This window comes from Cyclopterus lumpus, chromosome 20 (assembly GCF_009769545.1).
Source record: "Cyclopterus lumpus isolate fCycLum1 chromosome 20, fCycLum1.pri, whole genome shotgun sequence".
NCBI lineage: Eukaryota > Metazoa > Chordata > Actinopteri > Perciformes > Cyclopteridae > Cyclopterus > Cyclopterus lumpus.
The window spans coordinates 17,668,223-17,679,382 of NC_046985.1; positions in this window are offsets into that span (position 1 = coordinate 17,668,223).

Genomic DNA, 11,160 nt, shown 5'->3' on the forward strand with positions numbered 1-11,160 from the left:
TCCCCTGCCCAACGAACGCGCGCGCGCGCACACACACACACACACACAAACACGCACACACACACACACACACACACACACACACACACACACGTTTTAAGATAAAATAAGATAATCCTTTTAGTCCCACAGTGGGAAAATGTACAGGATTACGTGGTATACGTTATTGTAGGCCTACTTTAAAATACTTCTTATTTGTCACATTTATTGTCTCGTACAACACATGAAAAAGGAAAAACTACAAAGCTCATGCATATTCCTAAACTATTGGCTTAATGTTTAAAGCAGAGGTATCCAATTAAAATGAAAAGTCCAGTAAATATTTCCTCCCGCTGAGGGTTCGAACCTCATGTCTAGATGGCGTCTGATAGCCTATACCATTACGTCTATAAATTGAAGTCAACAATGTGTATTTCTATGACATTTTAACAATATTTATTGTCATACTTCTAATATACACACCCAATGAACTTGCATTGAAAACAGATCATAACATACTACGAATAAAATTAGTTACGGCACAATTAACCTAAAGCATATACATTTCAAGTATAAGAAAATATAACAGGATAAATTACATAGTTCAGCTTTTAGTGATGACTTGTAATGGCAGTCAAAGTTACACTGTATCGTTTTCTCCACTGTCGAATTAACTTTTCAATGCAGATTGTGTATTTCTGATGGACTGTCAGTTATGGCACTCCAGTTGTGCGTTTTCCGATTCAGCACCACGGACAGTACCCCAGCTGCCCCAAGATGCCGGACATGGACACAGGACATGAGGACTGGTGTTCTACCAAACGGACCAGTCACCATTCATTTTGTGCTTTTTCTATTGTCTCATGTAAACATGTCTTCAGTGAAAAAGGTCCATTGTATGTTTTTTTATTATTATTATTATATTGCTGCGAATACCTTATTCAGTGGCCCCAAGCTTCAAACGGATGTTCCCCTCTAGCGTCCAGTTTTGGATGTAACGGCATGTCGGTTATATGCACAGGGACTTTTTAGAAATGAAGGTCCGTCTACACAGGAAGTTAGTTAGGGTCGGGAAAAGAGCATGGTCAACGTCAACTGGACAGACTCACGATGCGTAAATTATCCATCCATACATCCATTATCAGCCGCTTATCCGGCGTCGGGTCGCGGTGGCAGCAGGCCCGGGAAGGCCGACCCAGGCTTCCCTCTCACCCGCAACATTTTACAGCTCATTCTGGGGGACCCACAGGCGTTCCCAGGGCAGCTTGGAGATATAATCCCTCGAGCGTATCCTGTGTCTTCCACAGTGTCTCCAACCAGTTGGGCGTGTCCAGATAACCTTCAGTGGGAGGCGCCCAGGAGGAATCCCGATTAGATGCCCGAATCTGTCAGGATCCCTGTCTGTGTTTACCTCTGTTCTCCCAAGTCTCCTTACCTCATGTGTCTGTCATCCCCTGTTTGTTTTGTGTTGCCATGTGCTTGTTGTCTTACCTCCAGACGCTGGCCATGGCCACACACCCAAGCGGTGCACAGCTGTGGCCTCTTGACTCATCACCGGCTCCATATCAACTCTGGTCCTGCAGGCCTGGGTTGTCTGTCTGTTACGTCTTCTGCCCCGGTAGTCTCCACTGCGGCTCCATGAGATTCTCCACTGGCTTGTTACGTTCGCTAACGTCCTCTCTCCTGGTTCGTAGTGTACCTGCTCCGTTCTGCCTGCCTCCGACGTCGATCCACGGGACTCACGTCGCGACCTGCCTGCCTTTGGCCTGCCTTTTCCTTTACGGAATAAAACTCCATTACCTGATTCTGTCTCCTGTGGTCTGCTATTGGGTCCTAACCCTGTTCTCCCAAGACAGAACCACCTCAGCTGACTCCTTTGGAGTCGCCCAGTCTACCCCGATGCTTGTCCCTGCGGGTGGTGAGTCCATAGGGTGGCTGCTCCATGTTCTTTCTTCGGCCTGATCCACCAGACGGTCGCCGGCGAGCTTCCCTCCTAGGTCTGGCTCCGAAAGGGTTCCCCGGTTTCCCTGGTCCGGGCAAGGTGGGTATAGTCAGTGGGCCACTATCCATCAGGGTTTCTCGCGTGACTACCAAGTGACAAACAAGTCACGTGACCAAATGGCAACGTATATATTTAGTTTTGTGGAGGGACACGTACAGCAGCCTCATTGACGACTGCCCTGTGTCTGTTTGACCCGTCCACCTCCTCTCCGCAGTGGAAGAGAGACGGGCGTTGTTTTAATCCTGGTACAGTTAAATAATAATAATACATTTATTTATATAGCACCTTTAAAAACAGAGTTTACAAAGTGCTCTACATATAAGCAAGGTAAAAACATAACATCAATACAAGTAAACATTTCAGAAAATACATGAGGCAACGAACACAATAGAGGAATAGAAAATTACAAATACTAAATAAAGCACAACAGACAAACTAAAATAGGGGAAACAAAGAACTGCATAAAAGGACGACATCACTTAAAAGCAGTTCTATAAAAATGGGTTTTAAGAAGTCATTTAAAAGAAGCTACTGCTTCTGCTAGTCTTATCCCCTCAGGTAGGTCGTTCCAAAGTCGAGGGGCTCTGATGGCAAAAGCACGGTCACCCTTTGATTTAAGCCTTGACTTTGGAACGGCCAGAAGGGCCTTGAAGGGCCTTGAAATGCCTTGAAGGGCCTTAAAGGGCCCCACCGGAGGATCTAAGGCTGCGAGCTGGCTCATATGGGGCTAACATTTCAATGATGTAGCTTGGGGTCAGACCCAGGCGTGCTTTAAAAGTGATCAGCAAAATCTTAAAATCAATTCTAAAACGAACAGGGAGCCAGTGGAGAGAGGCCAGGACTGGAGTCATGTGATGCTGTCTGTTAGAGGCCAGGACTGGAGTCATGTGATGCCGTCTGTTAAAACCAGCGGGAGATGGATTTTTGATTTATGCCGGAAAGGAGGGAGTTGCAGTAGTCGAGTCGGGAGAAAATGAGTGCATGAATGACTTTTTCCAGATCTGAGCGTGACAGTAGCCTATGGGTTTGATTTTTGAGATTATTCTTAATTGAACGAAGCAGGACTGGACAATTTGTTTGATCTGTGATTCAAAATTTAATTGAGAGTCAAACATTACACCCAAATTTCTGGCAATAGGTTTTAAATAAGCAGCCAGGGGACCAAGTTGACTCTTGATGAGACTGGTGTTATTGTTTGGGGAACTGAATAATATGACTTCTGATTTGAGCTGAATGACATTTTTAGCCATCCAGCAGTTAACGTCAGAGAGACAATCTAAGACAGCAGCCAGGCTCTCTGGGTCACCAGGTCTCAGCGGAAGGTATATCTGTGTGTCGTCTGCATAGCAATGAAAAGAAACGTTGTGTCGCTGGAGGATTTGGCCGAGTGGAAGCATGTAGAAAATAAAAGTGGACCTAAAATTGAACCTTGTGGTACACCACAGGTAATGCGAGTCACTAGACTTGATAGCCCCACTGAAGAAAAAGACAGTGAGGCAAAGGAGGTTTGCTCCCTGGTATAACCCTCAGACCCGCGACCTAAAGCAAACTTCACGAAAGCTTGAAAGCATATGGCGTTCCACCAATCTGGAAGAATCACGCTTAGTTTGGCGAGATAGTCTTAAAACATATAAAAAGGCTCTCCGTAATGCCAGAGCAGCCTATTACTCATCAGTAATAGAGAAAAATAAGAACAACCCCAGGGTTCTCTTTAGCACTGTAGCCAGGCTGACAGAGAGTCACAGCTCTGTGGAGCCGTGTATTCCTATAGACCTCAGTAGTAATGACTTCATGAACTTCTTCAATGAAAAGATTTTAACTATTAGAGGCAAGATTGATGCTCTCTTGCCCTTAACTACTACCGATCTGTCATCAAGAGGAGTGGCCTTGGAAACGGCTGTATGCCCTGGTGTATATTTGGATAGCTTTTCTCCCATTAACCTAGACCAATTGTCCTCAATGGTTTCTACTTCTAAACCGTCTACCTGTCTCTTAGACCCCATCCCAACGAGGCTGCTTAAAGACGTGTTGCCTTTAATTGGCACCTCTCTGCTGGATATTGTTAATGTGTCTTTGCTAACAGGCCATGTAACACATTCCTTCAAAGTAGCTGTAATTAAACCTCTCCTGAAAAAGCCCACTCTTAATCCAGAGGTGTTGGCTAACTACAGACCGATCTCTAACCTTCCCTTCCTCTCTAAGATCCTTGAGAAAGTAGTCGCAAATCAGTTGTGCGACTTCCTACATCAGAATAGTTTATTTGAGGAGTTTCAGTCAGGATTTAGAAAACACCACAGCACAGAGACAGCACTGGTGAAGATTACAAATGACCTCCTAATTGCATCAGATAAAGGACTCATCTCCGTACTGGTATTATTAGACCTTAGTGCTGCGTTCGACACCATTGATCATGACATCCTATTAGAGACTGGATCAGTCGATTGGCATTTCAGGTACCGCACTAAGTTGGTTTAAATCCTATTTATCAGATCGATCTCAATTTTGTATTTGTAAACGATGAAGCCTCAATGACTACCAACGTTAATCACGGAGTTCCACAAGGTTCTGTGCTTGGACCAATTTTATTTACCTTATATATGCTTCCTTTGGGCAATATTATCAGGAAACACTGCATAAACTTTCATTGCTATGCAGACGATACTCAATTATATATATCGATCAAACCAGAGGAGACCAACCAGATCGCTAAAATTCAAGAATGTCTTAAAGACATAAAAACATGGATGACCTGCAACTTCCTGATGTTAAACTCAGACAAAACTGAAGTTATTTTACTGGGCCCTGAACACCTCAGAGATCAATTATCTGGTGATGTGGTTTCTGTAGATGGCATTGCCCTGGCATCCAACACCACTGTAAAGAATCTAGGCGTTATCTTTGACCGGGACTTGTCCTTTAACTCCCACGTTAAGCAAATCTCAAGGATTGCATTTTTTCATCTACGTAACATTTCAAAAATCAGGCACATCTTGTCCCAAAAAGATGCAGAAAAGCTGGTTCACACGTTTGTTACTTCCAGACTAGATTACTGCAACTCCTTATTATCAGGCTGCTCTAATAAGTCTCTTAAATCCCTCCAGTTGATCCAGAATGCTGCAGCTCGTGTACTTACAAAAACTAAGAAAAGAGATCACATTACTCCGGTATTAGCTGCGCTGCACTGGCTCCCTGTAAAATCAAGAATCACATTTAAAATTCTTCTCCTCACCTACAAAGCCTTGATTGGTGATGCACCATCATATCTTAAGGAGCTTGTAGTACCATATTGCCCCACTAGAGAGCTGCGCTCACTAAATGCGGGGCTACTTGTGGTTCCTAGAGTCCTAAAAAGTAGGATGGGAGCAAGAGCCTTCAGTTATCAAGCTCCACTTTTATGGAACCAGCTTCCACTTTCAGTCCGGGAGGCAGACACAGTCACCTCATTCAAGAATAGACTTAAGACTTTCCTGTTTGATAGTGCTTATAGTTAGGGCTGAATCAGGTTTGCCCTGGTCGAGCCCCTTGATATGCTGCTATAGGCTTATAGGCTGCTGGGGGATGTTTTAGGATACACTGAGCACCTCTCTCCTCTTCTCTCTCTCCTTATGGATACATTTACATCTCTCCATTGCACCTTATTAACTCTGCTTCCTCCCCGGAGTCGTTGTGACTTCACGTCTCATAGGGTCCATTGGACCTGGAGGTGTCTGATGCCTGGTGAGCCGGCCTCCCACCTTGGCCCTGCTGATGCCCCGCCCCCTCCTCTCTACCTCCTTCTGTTTCATGGATTGGAGTTCCATTCATACATTGTCATATTCATGTAATGTGTTTATGTAACTTTGTAAATGCTGTTCATTATGTACACATGACATCTATTGCTTCTGTCCATCCGGGGAGAGGGATCCTCCTCTGTTGCTCTCCTGAAGGTTTCTTCCCTTTTTTCCCTGTGAAAGATTATTTTTGGGGAGTTTTTCCTAATCCGATGTGAGGTCAAAGGTCAGGGATGTCGTATGTGTACAGATTGTAAAGCCCTCTGAGGCAAATTTGTCATTTGTGATATTGGGCTATACCAGTGGTTCTCAAACCTTTTCTGTCGCGCCCCACTTCGGAGGAAGAAAAATGTTCGTGCCCCAACAAAATTGTAACAAAATGGTCCACGCTGAATTTTTTATTGAAATAAATACTTTTTGTGACTCCTCCTCCTTTTTCAAATAATAGAATAAAGAAAATCACAATCACTTTCAAGTAAACCAGATTGCTCCATCAGACAAAAACAAATAAAAAGTGCAATCACTTTGTTAGAACGATGCAAATAGTTGTGCAAAAAAGAACTAATATTTGGCAAATACCTTATTGTTGCTGCAATTTACATGTTTGGCACTGAATATATTTTCAAGATAATAACAATAAAGTGCAACCTGTGAAAAACTAAACAAAACAAGTTCAAATATTTGGCAATAAAGAGTTTTACACTAAATATCTTTACAAAACAATAACGTGTAACCGGTGCAAAAAAAATTTGTGCAGATATGTGTGAGCCATCAAGTTGTATCAGTATTAGTTAAAATCCACTCAGACTCTCAAAGGAATCAATATTCCATTGATCGAGTCGCTCCAAATTTGAAAGTATATGCATGTGTAACGTTACAAAGATCAGGGATGTCGTATGTGTACAGATTGTAAAGCCCTCTGAGGCAAATTTGTAATTTGTGATATTGGGCTATACAAAATAAACTGAATTTAATTGAAATTGGAAGACGAGTGATTACCTAAAAGAATTAAAGAATATAGTTAAAGAATATACTCTTATTGTTGATAAAAGTGCCGTGTTTCTCTTGGGCATACATCCCATTCACAAGGCTGGATTCCTTCCGTGTCCCACAAACAAAACCTGATGTTTTATGATTCTCTTTGGAGAGTCTCTAAAAACCCAAACGAAAAAAGCTGGATAGACATCCCGAGTCTCGAGGAAAAACTGTGGACCTTTAATTTAAAAAATAAATAGTAATGGCTGGAAAATGTTTCATATTTAAAGAAGGAACTCCCTCTCATGATATGTTAATACTTATATAATACTTATATGTTCTGATTTCTCTGTACATACTGTACCAGCAGTAAGTACAGTAATTGTAGTAAATAAAGTAAATAATTGAGCTAAATTGCCGCTTTAGCTTTTTAAGTGTGTTAAGCTGCACAGCATGCTGGTCCAACCACAGAACAAACAGAGTCATCCTAGCAAGGCAACCACCACACACATCATCGTCTATAACATCGCCATTTCACATTACGCGTTGTTGTGATACGTTTGAGACGACCGTGCACGCCAACTGACTGGAAGCCGAAGTAGCAAACTACTATGGTAGCAGACTAAGAGTTAGAATTTGAGGTCCATGTATGCTAAGCGATAAAGTATATATTTTAAATGGTTATTATTTTCAAAAATAACACTGTATCGTGTCGAAAGGAGTCAGCTGAGGTGGTTCGGGCATCTAGTCAGGATGCCTCCTGGACGCCTCCCATTAGAGGTTTTCCGGGCACGTCCAACTGGTAGGAGGCCCCGGGGAAGACCGAGGACACGCTGGAGGGATTATATCTCCCGGCTGGCCTTGGAACGCCTCGGGATCCCCCAGAATGAGCTGGAAAGTGCTGCGGGTGAGAGGGAGGCCTGGGTCGGCCTGCTGAACCTGCTGCCACCGCGACCCGACCCCGGATAAGCGGGTGATAATGGATGGATTATTTTCAAAAATATATATAATTGAAATGGCATGTCTGATGGGGGATCCTTATATTTTTTGGACACTGACACTAATCCCTGCCCATCATCCAAAGGGACCCTGTGAATAAGTCAACGCCTTGGTTGGTGCTCACTCCAATACAAACCACAGCCTGAACACAAGAAGTGGACGTAGTCATCGTAACGTCACCCGTTGGTTTGTGGACTGACGTCATGAAGCCTTGAGTTTGGCTTTTTTAAACCGGTCAAAAGAAGTGACCACTTGGACTGCGGAGGAGTGACGTAGAGACGCAGGACACAGGACTTTCACCCAGGAGACCCCTCTTTGTGTCCCATGCAAAACTACAAGTACACCTTATATTTTGTCACGTCACTCAGTAGTCATGGTGGTCAGTCGAGTTAACGTCAACTACTTCCTTTTCCTAAACCTAACTAAGTGGTTTTGTTGCCTCAAGCTAACTCCCTGTGAAGACAAACATTTTTTTTAAAAGACACTGCATGCGTGGAACTGCCACCCCATACCTGCCAAGTCCAAAAACTGGCACTAGAGGGGAACTTAGAGCACCAAAGCGCGAAGCTTTAGGGCATGATGGGAAAGCTGATTGATCGTATGCAGCTCTGGTACCCTCCTGCAGCGACTCGTTATTTGGCGGAGAAATTGTGTTGTGTTAGAATCAGCAGTAGCGCTAATAGGAACAATGTTCGAGGGAGAAAACAGACACACAGTCACTGATTCTTAACCCCTTCAGTCTTTTATCTGCTCCATTTCCATCCGTACCCCCAGACAAATGAACCCTGATGTAGTAATTACTGGGTGTCAGAGGATGTAAACACTCCAGTCCCCGGAGCACAGATTTGCTGTGAAATGTGGGGGTTATTCTGTTGCCAGCCCAACAGGTTGGAACCACTCGTCTAATCTTTGCACACGTATTTTAACAGCTTATCATCTTCGCCTCGCTTGTCCTTTAACCTTACTGACCGTCCCAGAACAGAAGCATCATTATCACAATGTCATTATTATTTATGTCATTCACGTGGCAACAAATAACCACATTACCTGAGACCGAAAGACATAAATCAAACATTTTACATGAAGGTTATGCTGAAGAGCCCAAATCATCTCCAAGGTCACATTCATCCATCAGCCTGCCGCTGCCGCTGCCTCCTTCCGTACCAGCGTCATAAATCATTTTCATACACCTGTTCAGTTTCATTCTACATGAAGAGTATAATCTCGTTCAGCTACTTGTTTATTGGTGTAGTTTGTTTTATGTGCTTCTACCTTTGATTGCTTTTTCTTTTCTTGATTTCCCTGTCCTCCATTTGACCTCTCTCTAATGCTACAACAGTATAAACCCCACATTTCACAGCGAGATCGCTGACTAATGATTCTGACTTGTGCTGCAAATCTGTGCTACGGGGACTGACACCCAGTAATTACTACATCAGGGTTCATTTGTCTGGGGGTACGGCTGGAAATGGAGCAGATGAGAGACTGAAGGGGTGAGGAATCAGTGACTGTGTGTCTGTTTTCTCCCTAGAACATTGTTCCTATTAGCGCTGCTGATTCTAACACAACACAATGTCTCAAAAGTAGGCTCCCGAGACACATTTTGGACATCTATTAGTTATGAGCAGTTCCGCCAAAGGGACATTTCCCCTCTTAACGTCTCACATGGTTTCATTCAGATGTAAAATGATCAGTTTATTAGATTAGAGAAGTTGTGCCGTAGAACTTAGTTTTTCTTCTCTCCTCTTCCTTTAATCATCTCACAACTCCTCAGATTTACCTTGTGACTTCTTGAAGGACCCGACCCCTAGGTTGGGAACCACTGAATTAAATGATCAGAGTGAAGATAAAATAGTTAAACTGCAACATTACGTGCTGCTGTAACATTGATGCATCGGTATGATAAAAGAAGCTTTTGATACTTTAAGTACATTTTGCTGATAATACTTTTGCACTTTTATTCAGATAGGATTATAAATATACTTTCTGGATTAATGTTTACATTCTCTGATTGATGATCTTACTGAAGTAAAGGAGCGGATGACTTCTTCCATCACTGGCAGAAAAATAAGTGTCTATTTAGAGAAATTGTGAAGGTGAACAACACTGCTGAAATGCTTCTGTTGCTTAGAAACTTTTATATTTTGTTAGTGATAGAAATAAGAGCTTCAAACGGGTATTTCCTGAAGGGCTGAGGTTCTTTTGCTTCCCCCAAATTGTGACTATGAACTACAATTGTTGCGGGTTAAGATCAGCTCTTTAGTGTTCTATATAAATATAAGAGAGTTCTCGGTAAAACATCATGGTTGGGTTCTAGATAAAACCCTTTAAAATACATACATATATAATATATATATATACACTACCGTTCAGAAGTTTGGGGTCACTTAGAAATGTCCGTATTTTTCAAAGAAAAGCACTGTTTTTTTTCAATGAAGATAACATTAAATTAATCAGAAATACACTCTATACATTGTTAATGTGGTAAATGACTAATCTAGGTGGAAACGTCTGTTTTTTAATTAAATATCTACATAGGTGTATAGAGGCCCATTTCCACAACTATCACTCCAGTGTTCTAATGGTACATTGTGTTCTTAGAAGACTAATGGATGATTAGAAAACACTTGAAAACCATTCTGCAATGATGTTAGCACAGCTGAAAACAGTTATGCTAGTGAGAGAAGCTATAAAACTGCTGGAAATGGAGCATTCTTTGATGAAAGCAAAGTTTGAAGAACACAATTAATATTTCAAATATAAATCATTATTGCTGACCTTGTCAATGTCTTGACTATTTTTTCTATTCGTTTTGCAACTCATTTGATAAATAAAAGTGTGAGTTTTCATGGAAAACACGAAATTGTCTAGGTGACCCCAAACTTCTGAACGGTAGTATATATATATATATATATATATATATATATATATATATATATATATATATATATATATATATATATGTTATATTCTCTTGCTACAGAGCTACTCTGTTGAATTCAAATGGATCATAAGTGATGATAAGTGTTCAGGACAGCTATAGTGTGATACAGATGGTAACTGCGCCTCAGACTGACAGTCTTCCAGGGACCAGGTCTTGGGCCTGCTGTTGTTCTGACTACGAGGTTCCTGTCTCTGGTCTGGGGTGGAGGAGTCAAGGACTCTCATGTAGAGATGATCAGAAACCTGGACCAGAGATATGTTCCATTTCCGAGTGTGATCAAAAGCAGAAGACATGATTATGTAATATGCTCAGGATGTTGATGACACAAGACAGACCACAAGTTGAGTCACATTTGAAATAACAAAATACTTTCAGGCTAATAGAATTGTCATGACACGCCACAATGAAAACATCCGTCCCCTCAGGGGAAACCAGTAGAAGTCAGACCAAGGACACCAAAACAATCAGAAACATCCCAGTGAGGCCGAAGT